We start from the raw sequence: 12531 nt of genomic DNA, 5'->3' as shown, positions 1-12531 counted from the left end.
CCAAAAATAGAAGTTTATGGAAGTTTTATTTAGTGGCGTTATTGTTTTTTTTTTTTGGGCGTTTGATTTCCTTGCCCGATCTTATATTGTTTGTTATTTAACTTCGAAGTAGCATGTTATGAACAAAGAGATAGAAAAAAGAAAAAGATGCAAAAAAAAATGCCAAACTGAGAAATGTCTGTGTTCTATAGCATTGAAATAAAAAAAAACGCCAAACTACTCTACACTGGCTCTCAAAGACCATCTGTATGTGTTCTGTAAGAATGACAAATAAAAAACGCCAAACTACTCTTCACTGGCTCTCGAAGACCTTGTCGATCTTCTTTTAATTACGGCCTGTTTGCATGTTGATGCGTAGTGTCCATAGGCTTTGCAGTTCTGACACTGTCTTTCTTTGGTCCCGGGTTTCGACTTTGATTTCTTTTTGTCGATTGCTATCTCCTGTTTAGATTTCAGGCACTTCTGAGAACCAGAACCTTTGGATTTATAACCTACAGGGACTCTTATCGGATTCTTATCATTTTTATATTGACTAGTTATCTCGGCAAATCTATCTCTAGAACTAGCGGGAGGAGCAACAATCTTCATATCTTGAACCTTCTTCATATAAGATTGAACATGATCCTTGTATAAGGATAGCTCCTCTTTATTACCATATAAACTGTTGAAAGTGTATTCGGTTGAATAAATAATATCTCGCATCATACTTTGCACATCAGGATCAAGCTCGGTCATATATTCACGACTAATTGAGAATTCAGGAGAGCAATTTGGGGAGGCCTCTTTGCGCCATCTATTCAGAATGTATTGTTTCGGAAATTCCCTAATGTCCATAAGTCTCAAAACATAGAATAAATGTCTACATAGCAAACCAAACTGTTCAAAACGTCTGCATAAGCAACTGCATGTGCAATCAGACTTACGGAACAATACCTGAAAAACACCAAAAACAATATTTCTATAACGCCATGCATAGAATGTTTGTCTAAAAAAGAAAAGAACACATTGCATATGATAAAACGCCATTAACAGAAAATGCCATAAAAACCAAAACGCCATTATTTACCTTAAATAAGGATCTACAAAGTTGTTGGAAGTCATTTACATAAAACTTAACAAACCCATCAGGCTGATCTTCATAACGTTGATTTATGCAATCCGCAACTCCAATAAGCTCAGCTTGAACGTCACAAAAAATACTTTTTCTGTATATATCAACAACTTGCCCTTCCAACAATTTGTAACTACTCTTCAACTGGGGTCTTTTGTATCGAGATTCATGATCATTTTAACGATGTGTGTGACGTTATGCTTCTATTGCAGTCTCATAATGCGTCATGAACTCAACAAGAATAGCTTTCGAATTGCACACTTGACCAAAAAATGATTCTCACTCTCCGACCTGGATGTCGTTCGCATAAGACTAGACATATGCTCCATTCAATAGTATGCAGGGATCCAAAATTCCCTAAGTGCAAAAATATCAGATAGCCAGTCATTATCTTCTAAATTGAAATCTGCAATAACCGCTTCCCATTCTGATTCAAACTTTTCAAGTGTGAGAATATCCGTCCACACAACACCACATATACGTTCTTTAAAATTTGTGGAATTGCATAGCCTAACACCAACCTATAAATAACACGAAAACGCCATGCATATATAAAAAAAAACAAAAGACAAAACTTAATTCAAAAAAAAGTAACAAGGTACAAAACGCCATGTATCTTAAAATGCATTGTATACTAAAATGCCAAAGGTAAAAAAAGCATAACAACCTTCAGAGAAAGCTTATGCATCACATGCCACATGCATAACCGATGCCTCGTGTCAACAAATACAGCAGAAATAGCCTTCTTCATTGTCACACCCCGATTTTCCACGTGTCACCGGTGGGCCCGGTGGGGAGTATCGTGACGTAGTTGATATCATCATAGTCAAACAACACAATTTAGATGCATAGCGGAAGCAAAAGATAAATATATCACAATCCGATATAAAGTAATATCAAAGTATTACAAACGGAAAGTAAAGGATCCACAGGCGGATCATATAAAAGATAATTGTTGAACAGACTTTAACATCTAAGCTTGAGAGACTCTTTATTGGTGCTAGGAGTAGCCAGCCTATTCCGATTAGTACCTGCACTTAGCCTTTTTGGGAAAATACGTCAGTTTACACTGGTAAATACAATTTAACTGACTCATTTTGAAAATGTTTTAAAATTGAATTGAATGCACAAGGCTCAAAACTTTTTATAACTTGGGATAGTTATTTAATTAAATTTAAACTTGTAAAACAATTACATGTTTGTTATGCGTTTAGTCGCCCGGTTCGTGTCGGGTTTAAGATTAATAGACACACCACATAGTATAGTCCCGCGGTGGGAAACCAGCGGTTATACCTTAATAAATATAAACACACTGTCGGGTGTACGCCTACACCCGCGTGTTAAGGTCGTGGCCATTTCATGAATGATGCCAAGGATATCTGGGACATGGTCATTAAACTCCCAAAGGCGTAAAACAAACAAAACCAATTTTCGAACGGGTCATCTTGATAATACTTAACCACTAATCGATTAAGGTCAAATACCTAACCAAGCGGTATTTTATATACCGTACCCCAAGCCCGTATAAGGGAAAATAAGTTAAAAGTATTTACTTGAGCAAATTTATACAATTTATCCAAGCCGTATACCACCAAGCAAGTACAGATAGCTTTTACTGGGCTCCTAAATCTGGAACGAAGGTTTTTAATAACCTATTAGATTTCTAACGGGTTTTTATTTAAGACTATGCTTAGACCGGTTAGTTTTAAAGGAGGATACGGTTCAAAACGCATGATTAAGCGAGAACCGGATTAGAATGTGGTTTAGACCCGACAAGCTTGTATACTTGTTTAATATGGATAAACTAAACACATTCTGGTTTTTGATGTAAAAATAATAAGGTTTGACCCGTTTTAGCTAATTTATGCAAACTAGTTACATAAGCCGATCGGAACGCGAAAAGGGCGTAACGGGTAACCACAAGAGTCATGAACAGGTTTCCTAAGTCAATATGCCTTAAATATGTTGTGATATCATTAGGATATCTTCCATTATGCCCAAAACGAGTTTAAGACAAATTTATGCCCCGTAGGGGTATTTTGGTCATTTTAAAGTTATAAAAGAGATTAAATATTATTCTGAGTTCCAGGTCTAATATAATCAGTAAAAATACTTAATTTAATAAGTTATAACAGTAGGGTATAGCATATATGTGAAATTTACTACTTATAACCAAACTATGCACCGCAGGGGCATTCTAGTAATTTCACATAAGCTTAAAAGGTCAAAACTGGAAATCTGAGTTTAAAACTTTTCCCTACTGTTAAAGTATATAAATTTACTTAAAATGTTAGTAGGTGTCATCTTTTATATGTTTAAAATGTTTTTAATACATACTATGCGTTAAAACGCTTAAAAAGACGATTTGGAGCCATTTCCGGGTTTTCAAAGGAAAGCTGATATTTTTATTATTCCAGAAGGCTCAAAATATTGTATTTATCATATTAGATCAGTAGAAAAAGGTTTGGGGTCAAAAGGATTTATAGAACTCATTTTATAGCCCAAAAAGGGCAAAACCGGCAATTCCTGAAATAGAGCTAGAACCCTATGTTATGCTTAGCTTAAAAATAAATAAAGATCTTCAAAAATCCCAAAATATTATTTTATATCAGTTGGTAAAAATTTTGGTTTCAAAAATGGGTTTAGATAGGCTTTATGCTAATTAAGCCGTTAAATTAATAAAAAGCTTTCTAATTACGCTATTGAGCATAAGTCTTAATCTAGACCTCAAACTGATGTCAAATTTTAGGGACAAGTTTATAATTTAGTAGAGAAGGTTTCTATCCTTTCACATTTTCAAAAATATCGTTTTAAGGTCAAAAAGGCATAACGGTGAACATTTAGGCATTTAACGGAAACAAGCATGGACTAGAATTTCTATGGAACCAAGTTATATAACCTTGGAGGGTTATACTAACTTATAATATGGTCCTAATGGAATCCTAAGACATATCTAAACTAAACTAAATCGGGTCAGAACTGAAAGTCAAAGCAAAAGTCAACTTTTGCGACTTTCGGTTTCGAACCGAGCCTATACTTAGAATTGTCGGGTTGAATCATGCTTAGGCATGTTCAACTAATATTTACCAAATTATTAAAGTGAGAAAGCTGATTTTATGGTTTCTTATATTAATAGTTATGAATTTAATTAAAAATTAACTCGTTTGACTTTTATTTGACCCGACAATTAACTAAGTAAACGTGGTAACTAGGAGGTGCCCTCTTTGATGGTTAATTACTTACCTAATTACGGTCACATAGCCATGTTCGTTGCGAACCATAGCTCAACCGTTTAAATGTCAAAGCGTTTATCGAAAATGCTTGACTTTCGATTATAACCGCTAAGATTTAAACTAAGCATGAAAGGACACTTACATAAGGTCCAAGCAAGGGGGAATTGATCTTGGATGTTCAGGTATGAAGCACAAGGGCCCCAACTTAGAACAATGAGAACAAGGTGTGAATGAGAGAAAAATCAAGGGGGGTATTTATAGGTTTTTGAGAACCGTTAGGATCGTTTCTCGTAAACCGTGATCAAATCTGAGCCATACACCTCTGACCTATGGTTTACTAAGTAATGGGTAGCCCCTAGATTCATATATGTGAGTATGGAGCAAAACCACAGCTGGTTTTTAATTTTTTCTGGAACTGGCACTCACATACGGACCGTATGGGTCCATGGATACGGTCCGCATCCACCTGTCCAGCATACCAAGTTTCATTTGTTGTCATATTTGGCCCCTGCACTTGATGTATGTCATTTCTGACACGTTTAAGGCCCATTAAACCATTTTTAAGGCTCTACAATGATGCCTAAGCATAGGGAACATGAAACATGCTCAAAAATATGCTGGATGTCGGTTCGTTTGGTCGTACGGTCACGTTGTTCGCCTAATTACGACGAAACACGGACGGGCGCGAAAAACGAACCAAATTACGCGACGAGTGGAATTTTATCATCCCAAACACTAAAAAAAAGATATTTTAGTGCTTACATAAATTTTTGGGTGTCCGGATATATTCAGAATGTGAGATATGCGCGAAAATGCAAACTTGTTCACTTTTTGACACTTTTAGTCCCTGCATGACATAAAAGTTTATTTTTGCGCACAAAACACATCTAAGCCTATATCTAAGCTATATAAAAGATAAATAGGGTATGTTTAACTCATGGACATATTTCGGAAGGTCCGTTACCATACGAATCGACATACTTTTGCAGTTTAACGCAATTAGTCCCTTAATTGCGCAAAGTAGCGCGAAATGTCGTTTAATAATATCCAAGCCTTCCATGGCCCATAATGGGCATTCCCAAGCATATACTTAAATATTACGATGCTCCCGTTCGTAAATGGTCACCAAAAGGCGTAGATTCAAAAGTTGACGCTTTAGGCCCCTCTATTGCGCAAACTTGCGCATCTCATCATTCAATAGAATTGAAGCCTTATTTAATCCATATTAGGCATTCATGAAAGTATTATTAAACATCACGATGCTTCGGGTTCTCTAAAAGGTCATTCAGAGGTATAATTAAACATATTGACACTTTTAGTCCCTCTAACTTGCAAAGTTGCGCGTAACTTTACTTATAGGCATAAAAACCTTAGTCAGCCAATAATTGGCATTCCCGAGAGTATAATTGAATATCATGAAGCTCCCGGTTTGTTAAAAGGTCACTTAGAGGTAAGAATTAACATGTTGATGCTTTTAACCCTTTATTGCGCAAACTTTCAATTAATTACGCAAACGGCTACACTCGATCGACAAGTGGCTCATTTATGAATATAAATATCGTGAAAGGTTATTTAGAAACTTATTTTAGGTATGCTAACACTTTTCATAATCAAAGTTTTCGATTTTTTGAAAAAATAGTCCCTAAATTTCAATATTGGACTTTATTAAGGTTCATTACAGGTGTCATTGGACGTGATTTTTCCGAGGTGTTACATCCTCACCCCCTTAAAAGAAATCTCGACCTCGAGATTTGCTAAAATGCTAGAAGTACTTTCTGATGTACCATGGACTTAACTTCCACAGTATATTTGGGGCTTCTTCAAGCACCCAAGTTGACCTCTATAATAGGTACATGTATTTCTTTTGGGGCTTCTTAACCTTGTCGATCTTTAATTTATACGGGTTTCTTATCAAACCAAAAGTCTTCATTAATCTGCCAAATATTGGCAACTTCCTGACGACTATGGATTTGTTTAATCTTATTCGTCGTTTCCAAGGCAACTTTCAGATCCTGATGATTGGACTTGCCCATCTTCTGTCTACTAATAGATGTTTAGCATTCCATCTATACAAGGCCTTCAAAGGAGCAGCCTTGATATTTATATCAACTATTATAGAAAAGCTTATCTTAAGGTGAGATGGTTATTCCAACCATTGCTTAAAAAAATTTTAAGGGATAGCTAATCCTTGCTGCTAGTCGAACAAATCGACGATCCTGGGCAGCTGATGGCGATTTTTAATTGTTGCCTAAATAGGGTTGCGGTAATCAAATGCATAAGCAAGATGAACCGCCATTCTTAATTCATTATACCGAATTCTCAAGATATTGAGTTAGGCTGTATGATTCCTCTATTTTAAAACTTACTTACTCAGGATTTCGATTCTTCCCATGATGGTACTTGCCGTCTTGGGGTTTTCATAGTAATATAGCCCTAAATGGGATATAAATTTTAACTCTAGTTACCTCTCAAAAGGTAAACATGGTAATCTTAGGAAAAGATAATCAAGGTACCAGGAGGTTACAGAGATTTTCCAAATCTCAGGCTCCAGTTCATCCATCATTGCTGGTGTCGAACAAGTGACACACTTTATGTTACAAGTCCACGAATTTCTTAATCGAAGACCTTTAGTTGGTCAATTCCATTCTGGATATCTTCTTTGAATAACTTTAGCTGACTTTAGTACCATATGACCATCGGGATATTTTTGTGGTTCCATGCATTAAACCTCCATACTGATCAGGCATGGAAGCAATCTATGGAACTTATTAAGATACACCAATCCTCATATGGAGCTTTTTGTCATACCATCTGGTATTCTTAATCGGTAGAGACCCAGAGATATCAATTACATATTCTGACGTACTTCATCTAGGGAGAGGGTACACTAAAACCTTACGACTAAAGATCTCAGACAGGAACAGAAGGAATGGTTCTTATGATTTCGCCTGTAAGTTTTACCTTACACTTAATCCCTAAGGTTCTCACTGGAAAATTTTCTAAAAGTTTGCTAAGCTTATGGTCTTATGAGAGACTTAGCAGTACCTTAAACCAAACGAAATTCTTAGCAGTAAAATCACAACCAGTGATTTATCTAGTGTCATTATTTACGTGAACTGCCTCTTATAATTCATCAGGAGGGTTAAATACCTCCATTCTTAATCCCTTTAGACTTTAGCTATAAAATTCTTAACAAATTCTAGGGCAAAGTCAGCTTTGACTGGTTATTCCTTAATTTATAAAACGTAGGTAGCTGAGGTAGATCCATAATGGATTTATAATAGCGGCTTTAAAACCTTAATGTGCCCTCTTATTGCCGTTGCTAATCACCAATAATTATTGCATTAAGCTTAGATTTTGGGTAAATGGAATAGGGTACTATCTCAGCCAACGAACTAAAATTTGCGACATAATGTCGATAGTCTAGAACTTTTATGGCGAGAGTCAGAAAATTCTTCTTCCATCTTTTCCATTTCGTGATGTGAATAATAGGTTTTTCTAATAAGGTCCTTAAAACTGGGACCATCCCATACTATTTAAGAGGATCTTTCTTGTGGACTTCATTAATGTCCTTACTAATTAAGGGTATTGCCCACGAATGATTGTGATGCATACCTCACCGTGTCCCTTTTCAGCGTAACCGCTGATATACCTTAATGGTTTCTACTTCATCCAACAATTTCCTGTAATCGATGGCCCCTTTGTACTATTGAAGTCTCTTGACTTCCAAGAGACGAAGTACTTTTTAAGTACGTCTTGAAAGAATGGGGTTCCATGCCATATATGCTTTGGTTAGGTTCATTCTTCGCATTTGAAGTATGAATATAGCTCTTCCTATGAGCAGCAACATGGATTTCTAGAGTAAGCAGTATTCAGCTCCATGCATCTTTTCATGACTTTTCTCATAGCTTTTCAACAGCTACGTTAATTACAGTTCTGGAGATTATCTCCATAATTTCCGAGGTTCATGTTTGATGCACCATTAACATTTGTCGCATTTCTAGCATCGCGACTTTTGTTTGTCCCTTCTGAGTTTCCATACTCATGGCTTTGGTATTAAATACCAAATTCAGCAGGTACATAGGCCATCCATACCATGTGTCTCCTTGAATTGTCAAAGGCTCACTATAAGGAGTCTTATTAACTACTTGCTTCTTATTACCCACAATATAGGCTTAGCTATAAGATGACCAATCCAATCCTATCATTTATATCGAGTCCCTCTATTTCAATGGAAAAAAGGGCAGTGGAAAAGAATGGTTCCTAATGGATATAAAACATCCATCTAATATCGCTGAAGCAGTCTCTGAGGTACCATTGGCCAATCCTACTTTATACTTAACGCTTAGCGTTTTAACAGGCAGATTTAATAATTTACAAAATCCATTGTCTATGAAAGACTTATCTGAACCTGAAGTAAATAATACTCTAGCATGAGCGTTATTGATAAAGAAAGTACCTGTTGTGACATTGTCCTCCTGAATAGCCTCTTGAGCATCCATTTGAGAGTTTCCAGCTTTGGTCTTCTTAGCCTCTCCAGGCTTCTTGGTTTTATTTGGGCAATTTCTTTTGATGTGCCCTTTTTCGTTGCAACCATAGCAGGTTGTGTCTCCCAACTTCTTGCAATCCAAGGTCTTATGCTCCTTGGACTTGCAGATTCCATAGGGTAGAGGCTGAGATTCAAATCTGCATTTCCCGAGGTGGTATTTCCTACAGGTTTTGCATCTGGTCTTTTCATCTGACTGCTGGTTGTCCTTCAAGTCCTTGCAGTCATGGGTCTTGTGATCCAAATCTTTATAGATGACACATCCCCTGGTCTGATCATAGAAACATTTTCCGAAGTGCTTCTTTCCGCAGGTTTTACATTCGGGTTTTGCGTCCTTTGGCTTGGACTGGTTATAGTTTGAACCAGTCTTACCCTTTTTATAACCCTTATTTGGGGTATCATCGCACCTTCGCTTATGATCCTTCAACACACGGTCCACAGCATTGTTTACGGCTATATCTATCATAGCCTGTAACTCGGTGCCCGTTAAGTTCAGTCTTGCCTCCTTATTCTGATCAACGGGACGATTGTGAGCTTCAGAGGAGTCAGCCATGGTGAAGCTTTGAAGGCTACAAACAAGTAGTAATACTTTGCCTAATTATATAGTGAATTGTCGAACTTTGATAATTAAACAGCCATGGTACAAACAACCCATATAGGCCAATAGATAGTTATTAAGTTTATTTAATTATGTTTTGCCTAGGGTTTAAAATAAACCATCTTTGGCGTTTAACATAATATAATCCTTCATATTTATTAGACAGGGGACATCGATCACAACTGTCAATGTCGTACCGTCATTTTATATAGCACAAACGGACTTTTGATGGCACGGATGCCTTGTCACTAGGGAATTCTAAAACATAATCAATGATTCCTTTAGATCGGAAAATTTCATAGTTCATTGTCTTGACAAGAAGCTATGAAACAACTATCTTTTTCATGTATACATCTTTACCCGTAGGTATACATCCCAAATGGATGTTTTGATGTGTACATCCTGTTCGACGTTTATTAGCCATGATTCCGATTGATCATTTAGGCTAGATAAAGGGTTTGGAAGTTCCTAATATAAAGATGACAAGTGTGATTTTATCGCATCACTGTTGTCGAGAGTGTTAACACGTTTTCAGGTGTTAATAGGGATCTGAATCTCTTTTAAACAGGTTTCACCATCTTAGCCAGGTCTTTAATGACATTCAAGCTAGGTTATACCTTTTTAAGATTCTTTTTAATACATATACTTGTAGAGAAGGAATAATATTTATTTTTATTCAGGATTTCCATTATAATTATCCTTGATTTATTTAAAATATAACTATGGCACAAAAGGCCAAGTCACAAGGGCAACTTTAAGCAATAAACCATGATTTTATAGAATCAGGTATTTAGGCTTTGAACGTTGTTCATTGCCTTTTCTTGACAGGGAGTTGTAGGCTACGACTGTCTCTTATCTTATATGACAATAAATATGGCTCGTCAGTATTACATCCTTAAAGGATGCTTAATTCACCTAATAAGAAAGGATTTCGGGAGAATCCAGTATAAGGATGAATTATGTGATTGAATCACATCTACCAGAAATGTTGATATGTTTACAGGTGTAAACAAGGATTTGAACCTTTAGAATAGGCTTATATAAAATCACTAAAATTTATAACCCATGGTTTTTAATAACCATTTTAGTTAATTTGATAAATATATAATTGTTCAGGATCCTTAACATAAATCCTCAATTATAAGTTAATAATGGCACAAAAGGCCTAGTCACGTAGACAAGTTTAATTTATAAGCCTAGATTTTATGGAATCGAGACAATAAGGTTTGAATCAAAGTTCATTACCTTTTCTCGACAGGGAGTTGTAGACTACCACTGTCTTTAGTCCCAGAGGACGTTAATTATAGCCCGTTGGCACTTCATCCTTAAGGGATGATCATTTTCAATAAGGGAATTTAGATTAACCCTTTTTAAAGATGGCCTGTGTGACTTTAACGATTCACAGTTTGCCAAAAATGTTAACATACTTACAGATGTTAACAAGGATTGGAATCTTTTGGGTAGGTTTTACCATCTTGGCCATGTCTGCAATTGACATTTAGGCTAGGTTTTACCTTTAAGATTCTTTTAATATTTAACGCAGAACATTCCTAAATTGAGATGTTATCAAGGATCTGAATCTAATTGTGGAACTACCATCTTGGCCCTGTCTAAAAACGACACATGAGCTAGGTCTTGTCCTTTTTAGATTTTGCCATCTTATTATAATGGTAGATCTTATAATAGGAACATTATTTTAAATCTAACTGTTCCATTAAAATTTAAACAGGTACATGGTTGCCCTAAACGGGACTTCTAAGGAATAATGTTGTCCTCGAAGGGACTGAAAGATAAATATGTCCTTGTAAGGACTACTAAGGAAACGATCTTTAGCAAAAAGGAGTTTCTTCTTCATTTTATTTCTGAATGTCTTCTCCTTGGTTGCACGTTAATCCTAGTCGCAGTACGAAGCTCGGCCTTCTCTAGGCTTCTAATGGGGAGAATTTCCATTACGGCTTCTTTGCTTGGCGACATATCAAAAATATATAGAATTGAAAGCAATAATTCTCCGAATAGAGATGGGGGTATTCCTATGTTAAGTCTAGACTCAGAACTCGAGGAATGTGCATTTATTTAACTAAGATTAAACACAAAAGGCTAGTGTTTAATTCACTCTGTGTTGGCTCTGATACCAACCTGTCACACCCTGATTTTCCACGTGTCACCGGTGGGCCCGGTGGGGAGTATCGTGACGTAGTTGATATCATCATAGTCAAACAACACAATTTAGATGCATAGCGGAAGAAAAAGATAAATATATCACAATCCGATATAAAGTAATATCAAAGTATTACAAATGGAAAGTAAAGGATCCACAGGCGGATCATATAAAAGATAATTGTTCAACAGACTTTAACATCTAAGCTTGCGAGACTCTTTATTGATGCTAGGAGTAGCCAGCCTATTCCGATTAGTACCTGCACTTAGCCTTTTTGGGAAAATACGTCAGTTTACACTGGTAAATACAATTTAACTGACTCATTTTGAAAATGTTTTAAAATTGAATTGAGTACACAAGGCTCAAAACTTTTTATAACTTGGGATAATTATTTAATTAAATTTATACTTGTAAAAGAATTACATGTTTGTTATGCGTTTAGTCGCCCGGTTCGTGTCGGGTTTAAGATTAATAACACACCACATAGTATAGTCCCGCAGTAGGAAACCAGCGGTTATACCTTAATAAATATAAACACACTGTCGGGTGTACGCCTACACCCGCGTGTTAAGGTCGTGGCCATTTCATGAATGATGCCAAGGATATCTGGGACATGGTCATTAAACTCCCAAAGGCGTAAAACAAACAAAACAAATTTTCAAACGGGTCATCTTGATAATACTTAACCACTAATCGATTAAGGTCAAATGCCCGACCAAGCGGTATTTTATATACCGTACCCCAAGCCCGTATAAGGGAAAATAAGTTAAAAATATTTACCTGAGCAAATTTATACAATTTATCCCAGCCATATACCACCAAGCAAGTACAGATAGCTTTTACTGTGCTCCAAAATCTGGAACGAAGGTTTTTAATAACCTACTA

This window comes from Helianthus annuus, chromosome 3 (assembly GCF_002127325.2).
Source record: "Helianthus annuus cultivar XRQ/B chromosome 3, HanXRQr2.0-SUNRISE, whole genome shotgun sequence".
Lineage (NCBI taxonomy): Eukaryota > Viridiplantae > Streptophyta > Magnoliopsida > Asterales > Asteraceae > Helianthus > Helianthus annuus.
This window is presented reverse-complemented; position numbering follows the sequence as displayed.